The 12253-nt window shown below is 35.7% G+C and overlaps 1 pseudogene; it reads right to left on the bottom strand.

Moving 5' to 3' along the window:
• Window positions 1–6442: 6442 nt before the first annotated feature.
• LOC114181002 (phenolic glucoside malonyltransferase 1 pseudogene) lies at window positions 6443–8317 on the bottom strand (annotated as a pseudogene).
• Window positions 8318–12253: the final 3936 nt, after the last annotated feature.

Genomic DNA, 12253 nt, shown 5'->3' on the forward strand with positions numbered 1-12253 from the left:
ATTTTTCACCAACTAACAACCCCTTTTGAACTCTCTTGTATTGGTACTATTTTATTTATCAAAGTATGCTTTCATTACATGTTTGTGAATTAGTTTATGCTTGGTGTTTGATGAACTGATCACTTGTCTTACTACACAAGCTTGGGATTGAGTGGGAATTGGTTCTAAGTTGTGGTCCAACTAATTATCCTTTTGCTTTTAGATTCTTGGAATATATCTAAGGCTCTAGCTAGTTATAGAGTCCTAATCATACTAAAGTTTGGTGATCCTAGGCTCTAGAGCAACACTTGGTTTTCCTTAAATACAGGTCATGTCCCTAAGATTCATATGTTGATTTTGTAAATCAATTTTAGAGAGAGAAACTCCCTAGTTAGCTTTAAATCACATTGTATATTTTTCTAAAGCTATGGAAGGAAGAAGGCTACCCCATGTTCTAATTGTATACATCATCATGAGTAGCTAATTTCTTCCTAGTTGGGACTGAATGTAACTTCTAAACTCTCTTGGTACTACACTTGATTATATATTTGATGTATACTTGTTTTACGTGTTGGTTAGTTAATTTGTGTTGAATTCTTTGGTGACTTGGCCAATCATCATACCTCATATGCACTAGATGTAGAGACATTTGGTCTAGTGTTTACATCCAATCAAGCCTCCTAATGTTTGGCATATACTAGACATGGATATACGACTTTAGTTAGTTTAAAGAGTCTTGTTCTCAATGTAAGGGTTCTCCCACCTGGATGGGGACATCCTACGTCAACACCCTAATCAACATCACCTCTCTCAAACTTAGTTTTAATCTATTTCCAAACTTGGGTTGGATTATATATTGCTAATTTAGTCACCAAATTCATATGGATACGACCTTGTTGTACTACAACTAACCCAGTGCACTTGCTGGAAAAGTTACACCCTTAACTGGGGTAGCAACACACACCGAGGTAAAGGAATTTTTCTTGCACTACATAGCAAAAGAATTTTGACTATAACACCTCGACCTTGGGGGCTAGTATATCGATAGAACTAGGAAGAGAACTCCTTGACATATACCTTGAAGACACCCCGTCCTACGAGTCGAGGACACCTCGATAAACCTTACAACATTGACTATGGTTAAAGGTCCACATTGGAAGCATATTAGATTACTACTAAACAACAATGGACTAAAAATAATTAAGTTGATTAGCAAAACCTAAAAGTAAGATAAACATACAAACTCTAGACCCATCAAATAAGGCCCATGCAGGTACTATATATAGTCATTGTTCACGAGGTATGTGGGTAGAATCATTTTTATTGTTGTATCCCCATATGTAACATGCTTCTAACTTAAGCATTGAGGTATCTTTCCAAGCACCCCTACCCCTTCCTAGGACACTCTAGTCACGCCAAAAGAGCACATTATGGCACAACAAAGTAAAAGGATATTTTAACCCGAGGAATGCCCCTACAAGCTCCCCGCCTAGAAGACCTAGGTTACAACGAACGAAGACATAAAGGAGAAACCTAGTAGAGGACATCTCAACTTGAAGCCTATCAACGGATAAGTGGGTACGTGTGATAAAAGATTATTGATTTGCTTCAAGAAATTTAATAAAAGGGTCAAATTGCATCAATTTTTCAAAAATTGAGGCCAAATTGAAACTTAAAAAAAATTGGAAGACCAATTTGACACTTTTGAACAAAAATAGGGACCAAAGGAATAATTAAACCTATAATTTTTAAATGATTGTATTATTAGGTGGATATCACATATATTCCATTTGTTGAAAGATTTCATATTGCCTTTGCTGAGTTCTTCAAACATGACATCATAGAAGGAAGGCCTAAACTTGTAACATGGCTTAAGGTATCCATAATTAGTTCTGTGTTAAATTTCTTTCATTCTTTGTGGAAATAGAACTTTGTTCATATGATGAAGTTTGTTTTTTGTTGCATGAGTGTTGAAAGATTTTTTCCATTTGAACTTGGCCCACAATTTCATGATTTTGTTAAGAAGAATCCTTGTGAACGAAAATCATTCCTTTCTAGGAGCTGAACGAGATTGATGCTTATTCAAAGATAAAAGTTGATCATCAAGAAGTCATTGATCTTTTCAAAGAACATTTTCTGGTACAAAAATATATTTCTAATATTTTAACTACTAATTTTGAAGAACTGTGATTGGTTTTTCACTGTGTACTTTGCTACTTCCCCTACAGCCTAAACAATGAATGCTTGATGCTTCAGGCTTCCACTAAGATTTAGACTCTACCAATAAAGCATTCTCCCAAATGTTGGCATCAGTGTACTATCAATGTACTTAGTGTAGATTTTAATAATGCTCTTATGATAATGATCATTTTGACTTTGTTTACTTTTTGGATCTATTTTTTATAATACCATAGTGTATTAAACTAACACATGATTGCATGTCACAGGTTAATCCTTATAGTCATTAGTTAAAGATATGTGATTTTGGGAGTGCAAAGATGTTGATATGTTTCTTCAGTTTTTCCTTATCACTATGAATGCCATATAGTAGTTTGTGTCTAAGCTTGAGATATTATTGTGTTTTAGGTGCTTGGCGAACCCAACATATCATACATGACCTTAGAAGTGCAAAAATATGTTTTTTTTCTCTGCTTGGTTGCATCTTGGCAAAGAGGTCAACAATAAAAAAAAGGTGTGTTTATTGAAATCAACTCATGATTATTCTTCGTTGAAGTTAGAAAGAATTATTCTTAAACAATCTCTCTTCTCGCAAATGTTTGCAAGAGAAGTTATGAACTTGTTGAGCTACAAGGTATTTGGTCAAGGAAGTGTTCGTAATGAAGAACCAAATGAGCAATATCAAGCACCGCATTAGAATGATGTTATTTAATTTTTTATTATATCTATTTTTCTGATTTAAAACAAATAACATTGTAATGACTTGTTAACTTTAACTTTTATGCTTTGTGATTTACATTGTTTGATATTAAAATTCTAGACTTTGTTCTTTGTTTCTTTTATAAGCATTATATGCATAAATTATAAATATTAAAATCAACAATCTTTACCTTTTATAATTTTTCTTTTATTTCAGGATTTGTTATTAAAATGTATGAAACAAACAAACAGACAATATCAGGATTTTGAAAACCCCAGGCAGTAGTGGGGGTTTCAAAATCATGCATCTGTCGTGTAATCCATAGTACAATATCACGAACGACCAAATTTACTTGGTCTAAAAAAAGTCTCTCATGACAAAGTTAATTCATTATAACCTAGCCAAAAATGCGCTCCTTCACACCAAATTTTTCCATAGGAACATTTTTCAACTCTCACCACCTAAACTTCATTCTCTATATGAGTCAATGAGTTTAATAAAATTAAGATGAATTCACAATCGAGACCCCCACTCAAAACATTATAATTAGACAATGTGCAAATTCCCTATATAATTAACCACCTTTATACAATTCACAAATTTATAACATGTTCCAATCACAACCTTAAACTAAACTCAAGAAATCAACATCATCACCATTGGAACATCATTATTTCCTTCACCTTCATATCACATATGCACACATAAAATAAAAGAGTAACCCAATAGTTGTATCAATTTCTATTGAATTTCTTATCAATTGTCACTTATGCTTAAGTATAAGTCTTAGCAAAGAACCAAAATGGATGAAAATGTCTCAAGTATTATATGCATCAGCTATGGGAAGCCTATTTATGTCACGATTTATACAAGACCAAACATAGCATAAATAATAGGAGTAGTTAGTATATTGATGACAAATCTAGGCAGGGGACATTAGAGTGCTATTAAAAGAACCCTTTTATATATCAAAGGAACCTTAGGTGCTGCATCATGTTTTGGAAGATCGAAATTAGTGGTCAAAGACTATAATTCAGATTTTACAAATGATCTCAATAAAAGGAAATTTATTGTTGCATATGTATTTACACTTGCAGGAGGGACAATAGGTTGGTTATCTAAGTTACAAGATGTTCTAGCTCTATATACTACATAAGTTGAGTACATGGAAACTACTCAAGCTTGCAAGGTAGTTAACTATGGTCAAAGATTAAAGAAATACCTCAAGCACAAGCAACACAAATTCATTGTATTTTATGACCGTTAAAGTACACATCACAAGGAATCTTGTCTTTCTTAGGACAAAACATGAGGTATATGCTACCACTTTGTTCAAGAACTAGTGGAAGAGGAAAGTATGAATATACAAAAAGATTCACATCAATAAAAATATAACAAATGTTATGACAAAGCTAATTAGCATTGATAAAATTGTATGGACTTGTTCAATGACATACTATCAAGAAAATAACAAAATAATATCTGGGGGTGGGCAAAAAGTCCAGTTTTCATGATCCCATCCACTTTTTCTCTGATCCAATCCATTTAATATTCATTTTATTAAAAATCCAATTCATTTAAAATTTATTTTATTGGATTTGGATTTCAATCTGATCTACATTTTATATATTTTATGGATTGGATATCCATTCTCTAAATCTAGATTTTAAAAATGGATAATCCAAAATATCCAATCTAAATTTTCAATTTATAATTTTGGTTAGGTTAGGCTAAAGGTCCAGACGGACTAGCCAAAATTTAGTCATATTTGAACGAGTTGGCGTGACCCTATACGAAATTTGGCCGAATTCGGCCGAATTTAGTCAAGTTTGTCCCGATCAAAATTTGGCCTAGTCGTTCTGGATAAAATTTGGAAGTATTCGGTCGAGTTGACCCCTAAATTTGAATGCATTGGGCTAACTCGACCCATACAAAATTTGACTGTATTCGGCCGAGACGATTATAACCAAAATTTAGCCGTATTCAGCCTAGTTGGCTCCGGTCAAAATTTGGTCGAATTCAATCGAGTTGGCCCCGATTGAGATTTGGCCTTGTCGGCCTTGGCTCAAATTTGGCCGTATTCGGCTAACACAGCCTAGGATAAAATTTGGTCGTTTTCAAATGAGTTGATCACAAGTGAAATTTGTCCGTATTCAAATTAGTCGGTCACGATTGAAATTTGGCTATATTCAACTGAGTCGTTCACAACCGAAATTCGCTCGAATTCAGTCGAGTCAGCTCCGGTCAAAATTCGATCGTGTTGGCCTCGACCAAAATTTGGTCGAGTTGGTCCTAGCCAGAATTTGGTCGTATTCAGCAGAGTCGATCACGATTCAAATTTGGTTGTATTCAGACGAGTTAGTCCCGACCTAAATTTGCTGAATTCAGTCGAGTTGGCCATGACCAAAATTTGGTCGAGTCGGCCCTAGCCCAAATTTAGCCGTATTCGGTCGAGTAAGTCCCGAACAAAATTTGACTGTATTCAGCTGAGTCGGTCGTGATAAAAAATTAGCCATATTCAGCCAAGTCGGTCCCAATCGACGAATTTAGTGGAGTCAACCCTGATCGAAATTTGACTAATCAGGCCTTGGCCCAAGTGTGGCCATATTTTGCCAAGTTGGCTCTAGCCAAAATTTGGTTGTATTAGGCAAAATCAGCCCGGGCCAAAATTCGGCTGAATCCAGTCAAGTCGATCTCGACTGAAATTTTGCCAAGTCGGCTCTGGCCCAAATTTGGTCACATTGTCACCGACCGAAATTCGTTTAAATTTGGCCGAGTCGACCCTAGCCAAAGTTCGGCCGAGTCCACCCAGCGAAAATTCTACCGAGTCGGCCCTAGCCAAAATCTAACCGAATTCGACCAAGTCGAGCTCGACCAAAATTCGATCGGCCCCGACCGAAAGTCAGTCGAGTCCATCCCATGCTAAAATATTTGGATCTAGATTTTGAACTTGATCCAAATATTTGAATATGGATTTAAACTTGATCCAAATATTTGGATCTGGATTTTTTAAAAAAAATCAATCTACTTTTTCTTAAAAAATGGATTTGGATCGAAAATCTAATTCACTTATTTGGGTATAAAATATATGTGAATTGAATCATTAAAAATTCAATTCATGATCACCCCTAATAATATCGAAGAATAAAATACACTGTAAAGATTTAATTACTTTAATCAAAACCTTTAAGTGAGAGAATGTAAGAAGAAAAATCATATCGAACATTTCGTGTTATAAATGATGCACGTCATTTTTTTAGTAGGACATACCAAAGTTTCTTTATTTTCTTTTATATTAGTTTAGTGTTTGAGAAGAAAAATTAAGAGATGAAATTAATTTTTCTTTCAAAGCTTTTTTTAATTACTTTTCCTATTTTAAAGTAGAATTTTATTATTTTCTTTTAAAGATGGAGATAAAGATATTATAACTTTTTTTTTCTGTCAATACTCTAATACTCATCAAATCACTTATGTTAAAAATAATTAAGAAACTAATTACAACTCCAACTCTAACTCCAACTCCATTCAAATTCTTCAGAAAAAAAAAGGCAATATAACTAGAAGGATTTTTTTTTCTCCGAATAGTGACAGAAGACGACAAACATTATTCATTGCAAAACGTGGAAAAATAAAAGTAATTCAACAAAAGCATATTTTAGGCTAAAGTATTAGTATCACCAAATAAAGGAGAGTCTCTATCTATGCCATATGACTGCATTATTGAATCAACTTTCCTAAAACATAGAACAAGTTAATTTTCTCTACGCAGCAACTTTCATTTATTTGTCAAACTAAAGTAACAGATAAATAAAGTGAGCAGATATATTTGCTCTTATCAGTGGTAAAAGTGCTGTATCCAACATAATCAGACGGAAAGATTGCCTTTTTCTAAGAACAATGAAACTTAACCTTTAAAGGAAATCAAGTCCTTGAACAAAAATGGTAGCAAAATCTTCCATCGCACTCTTTGGTAACACCAATCCAATCTCAATTCCTCCACTGATATCCCTACTTTCACTCAGAGAAAACGCTCCTGTTTTGTCTGTGGATACCATATCCACCTTCTTTGGTCTTCCCCACCCAAAATCAATGCTATAAACCTCAAACAACGGAGACCCAGCAGTTGAAATTACTCTACTCTTCCCAGGATCATGCATAATCGAAACCCATCTTTCTGCTCCATTCAACACTCCCTCTTCCTTCACCCTATTTAATGCCTCAACTATCCCCTCCAAAGCACAAACGAACCCATCTTTTCCCACCAACTCCTTAGTCAAAGCCACAACAAATTGCCCTCTAACGCAGTTTCCAAAATACGTGGCTGGAATTGGAGGGTCCAAGCGCATTCTACAGTCAACAGAAAATATGAACAGCACATTTTCTTCCTTCACTTTGTTCGCTTTGACCAAACACGCTAACACATACGCACACGTAACAGAAAACGTTGACAGATGAACAGCCACTTTCACCTTAGAGTTTCCCTTTTGTTTGAGCTTTTTGATCTGTGAAGGGGTCAATTCGAACAAACCTTTGAGTCCATCACCCGGTGTTTCCGTGAGAGATTCCCACGCCTTGAGACTTCGGTTATTCGAACCGTTATGATTCATCCACTGGTTCGCGTACAGTTCAGCGAGTCCAGAAGGGTCTCTAATCAATGATCTGTTAAACGTAGGTGTAAGATGCTGAGGTAAGGATGGTGTTGGTGTTGAAGGGTTTTGAAGGTTAGAGCATAAATAGGCCCATGCTTTGATGAACATGGATGAAGATTTTCCGTCGAAAGCTGCATGGTGTGTGGTTACTCCAATGCAAAAGCCAGCGTTTGGGAACACGGTGACTTGAACAGCCAACAGAGATGCTTTATCATGGGAATTGGCCAAGTGGGGTGCTAAATCTTGACGTTGTGATGCTTCACAGAGGTGGGAGGAGACAAGGTTGAAGTTTTGGTCGGACTCAGCAACGGTGAAGGAAACAGTGTCGCCGGGGAGATAGTTGATGATGGGTTTGGGAGAGTGGGAGGGCCATGTGAGGGTGCCGGCGAAAGGGAGAAAGTGTTGGAGAGTGAGGGAAAGAGAGTGGTTGAGAGAGGGAAGAAGAGAGTGAAGGAATGAAGAGGTTGGGTGTGGGAAAGGATAGAAGAAGAGACGTTGAACTGGTGGAAATCGAAGCCATAAAAGGTCGAAGAAGGTTAGTGGAAGAGAGGTTGGAACAAGGGTTCGTTCATGAAGTGGTGCCACCGAACAAACTTGGATAACTTTGAGAGTCATGGTTGAGAGGAATGGAGAAGCAGTGTTGCAGTTGAAAAGGAAGTGACGGGTGGTGCAGATTTATAGATCGGTGGTCCCAAATCGCTGAAAATCCAATTCTTAAAGGTCGGGGAACCGCAGGTCAAATTGCAATTGCAGTCTCATTTATCACTGAATTATTTTGAAGGCTAGTTCGGCAGATACCTAATTACATTAAGAAATCTTTTATGAAAAAGTTTAAAGTTTCACTAAGGGTATTATTACATGATCTGGAATTGGTGCATTTAAAATTATTATGCGGAGAAAACGTGGTCCAAGAGTGCAAAAGAAATTGGATTGGGAATTTAAAATTGAACAGGTTTGGGGAGAAAATGACCGTGGGAGAAGCCCTAGGATAGCTGAAGCTAAGCAAATCTGGATTTAGAAACAAATAAAAGTCATTTATACAGTTCAATTTTTTCTATATTAGTTATCTAATCGTATAAAAATATTTTTCAAATTTACTAATCGTTATTAATTGTAATATAAATGTATAAGACTCCGTTTTCTTGATGTCCTTTAGGGCTTGACCTTTTAGTTGGATTTAAGATAAGTTCACTTAGTACTCCAAGACCCCTTCCAACCACTTACTCATTTTGTTCCATTTTTTAGAAACAGTTCCCCTTTCCCTCACAGTTGTGAAGCAGAAAGCTCTGCTAGGGCATAAGTTTTTTCCTCCTTCGAGTTGAACGTTCTTCCTCTACGTAAGTCAATCCCTAACCTCTGTTCCACTTTCATTTTTTTGTTCTAAAGCTTTGGTCCCATATTGTCTCTATCTTGGTCTCATTTTCGCCTCCCTTGGTTTTGTTTTCTAGCTTCGTAAGTTGTAGGAAAAGTGTCGTGGTACTCTTCTTTTGGGGCCTGTTATTGAGTTAGCATCTTTCAAGATAAGGGAAGCTAGAACTCCTTTTTCTTTGAAATGGATCGTACTTATTTTTCTTCTGGAATGTGATGAGTATGTTTGATTGATGATTGCATTGAATGGGTATGAATCTCATGTTTGAGTATCTATGGGCTAGAGAATTTTAGGTAGTTTAGAATGCAATTGGAATGAGATATTAATTGTTGCAATTGATCAGATTGGTATCATCTATTAACCACTCTTAAATGAGTTTGAGAAGATAAAAGTGCAAGATACCAAATTGTGCAGTGGAACAAGTCAAAATCTCACAACCAAGAAGCATATGGTGTGACGCTATCCATTTTCCTACACTGCATACTTTTCGTAAAATGAAGGTTCCTACTTCTTTAACCGTTGGATCGAGCTGACATTTTAACAACTGATCCTAGACACATAGTTCTTGACTTTGACCAGTCGGATCTTGAATCGGAGGTTTGTAGTGAGAGTAGTTTTTATCGCAAGGTCCCTGTAGTTTTGGTTGTTGACAACATTGACCTTTGTTGCTTATTTGGTGCATAACTTTCTCTATAGTTATTCAATTAAGTTGGTTCTTTTGCATTTGATTCTTGATTCAATCATCTTTAATTTGAATATAAATACAAAATTTTTGGAGCGTTACACAAGTTGTAGTTTTATTTCTAAAATCCCAAATTGTTTGCATAATGTGTTGTTAAGTTGGATTGGATAAAAATTATAAGAATTAGTTAGTTTCCAAGAGACACATATGTATGATTTTTAATATGTGTTTTTAAATGCTTGTGTGAGAATATAGGAGATTCCATGGGGGAGATCCTATTTGATTTAATTAGTAGTGTATTCATTGATGTAAGGAGTTAGAATTGGAGGTTTATCTTGACTAATGCTCATTCAAGACTCATGTAGAGTGGAATGAGTCATGTGGTAAGAGGGGCAGGAGGTCTTGTCTTTAAGAACAACCCTAGGGTTCTTATGACAGTAAAAGGGCTAACCTTGTGTGGTAGGGTGAAACCCATTGACAATGATATTGCAGGTAGTAGAGGCCACTACAAGTGCAAAAATCACCAAGAATCATACATCAATGTCTAGATCCAGATAATTGAGTCTAGAGTGTCATCTTGTGTAATGAGTTAGTTGATATTGCTTACCTTGGTGTAATTGGTGCATTGTTCTGCAATTCTTTTGAGTGTTATATATATGTATATATGTGTACTTCTTTTTCTTTTTGCAATTAGCTTACCCTTTCTCTGCTTGTGTTATATTTCCTTGTGGTGTTTTCCTTTTTGCAATGATCACCAAATATTTGGTGTGAGCATATGTGGGAGCTCGTGGTGATCGTAGTGACGATGGAGATGTTGTAGTTTAGTTAGGCTCGTTGGATTTTGCTCTATTATGGAGCTCCTTTTTAAGTATTGTTATCTTGTAATTTCTTGCTTTGTGAGCAAATTTCCAATTTAAACTAATTTGTGTTTAAATTTTGTTTATGGCATGTGTTTTGTGCCTTAGTTTTCCTGTTCAATATATTTTGAATGATTGTAAAAGGTTAATTCTGATATGCTTCTGCTTTGGCTCTATTTTATTATGATTATGCAACTTTTTATTTATTAGATTTATATATTAAATGGGATGTCATATTTTTATGGTATCAGAGCATTCGTTCCTTCGAGTCTGTGAGCTTATGCTTGCTTAACTTTCGTTGTGTTTCCTAGTCATGTTTTACCGAAGTTTTTGGTTTATTCAAGTTAGACTGATGGTTTCTTCTGTGTGAGTAGAGATATGACACCTCCTCGTATAGCTCCTCCACTCCCTCAGGCCGATGCACAGATTTGGATAGGGCAATTAGCTCTATTCCCAAAAAGTGTCTCATTTTATCCAATTCTGTCATGTCAAACTCTAAATGCATTGAGTGTTTAAACTTTTCGCATATAGCTCTGTTATTTCCACTAAAGATTAGATCATCCACATACAAGCTAATTATTAAAATATTTGCTCTAACCTTTTTCATGAACAAGGTATGCTCATTGGGGCAACGTGCGAACCTTTCTTTTGCAAAGTATGCTTCAATTTTACTATACCAGGCTCGTGGGGCTTGTTAGAGCCCGTATAGCACCTTTCTCAACTTGTAAACTTGTCCTTCTCTACCTTTTTTAGTGTAATTGATTCCATATTTATGAGCATACCCTTTTGCCACTAATCGGACCTTATATCTGTGAGCATATCCTTCGTGAACAAGGTCTGCTCATTGGGGCAACATGCGAACCTTTCTTTTGCAAAGAATGCTTCGATGCTTAGTGGAAAAGAGGTTGGAACTAGGGTTGGTTCATGAAGTGGTGCCACCGAACAAACTTGGATAACTTTGAGAGGTGTTAATGATGCTGGTTGAGAGGAATGAAGAAGCAGTGGTGCAGTTGAAAAGGAATTGACGGGTGGCGCAAATTTATAGATTGGTGGTCCCACATCGTTGAAAATCCAATTCTTAAGCGCAGGTCAAATTGCAATTGCATTCCAATTTATCACTTAATTATTGTTGAAGGCTAGTTTGGTAGAAACCTAATTTACATTATGAAATGTTTTACGGAAAAGTTTCACGTAATATACGTACAACACTTCCACACAATTAAGGGTATTATTACATGAGCTGGAATTGGTGCATTTAAAATTATTATGTGGAGAAAAACGTGGTTAAGAGTGGAAAAGAAATTGGATTGAGAATTTAAAGTTGAACAGGGTTTGGGAGAAAACAAGGAGTGTGGCAGAAGCCCTGTAGGATAGCTGAAGCTAAAAAATCTGGATTTTGAAACAAATAACATTCATTTATACAGTTCAATATTTTCTATACTAGTTATCTAATCGTTAAAAAATATTTTAAAATTTATTAATCATTATTAATTGTAATAAAATGATTATCGAAATAATAAATGATAAGGAATCACTAATTTTCTTGATGATTATTTTTTATAGAAAAATTTAATTGATTGCATAATCAATTTTTTCTCTTCGGGCATCCAAATATACCTGTTTTAATGGGTATACGACATGCATTCTTTTGCGGTGTTCCATTCTTTTCGTGTTGGTGGCTGGTTTGAGGTTGGCCGAAGGTGTTTACTGGGAGAAGGTAGACCGTGAGAAGAACTGCACCTCTAGAAGTTCCCCCTTTCGTTCTTATATCAAGGTAAATGTATAACATCAAATATTGAACACCGAAAAATGTCGAAAAAAGCATTGTTGGAACAAAAT

Source organism: Vigna unguiculata, chromosome 4 (genome assembly GCF_037176805.1).
Source record: "Vigna unguiculata cultivar grain cowpea cultivar isolate G323 ecotype 2 chromosome 4, ASM3717680v1, whole genome shotgun sequence".
NCBI classification, from domain to species: domain Eukaryota; kingdom Viridiplantae; phylum Streptophyta; class Magnoliopsida; order Fabales; family Fabaceae; genus Vigna; species Vigna unguiculata.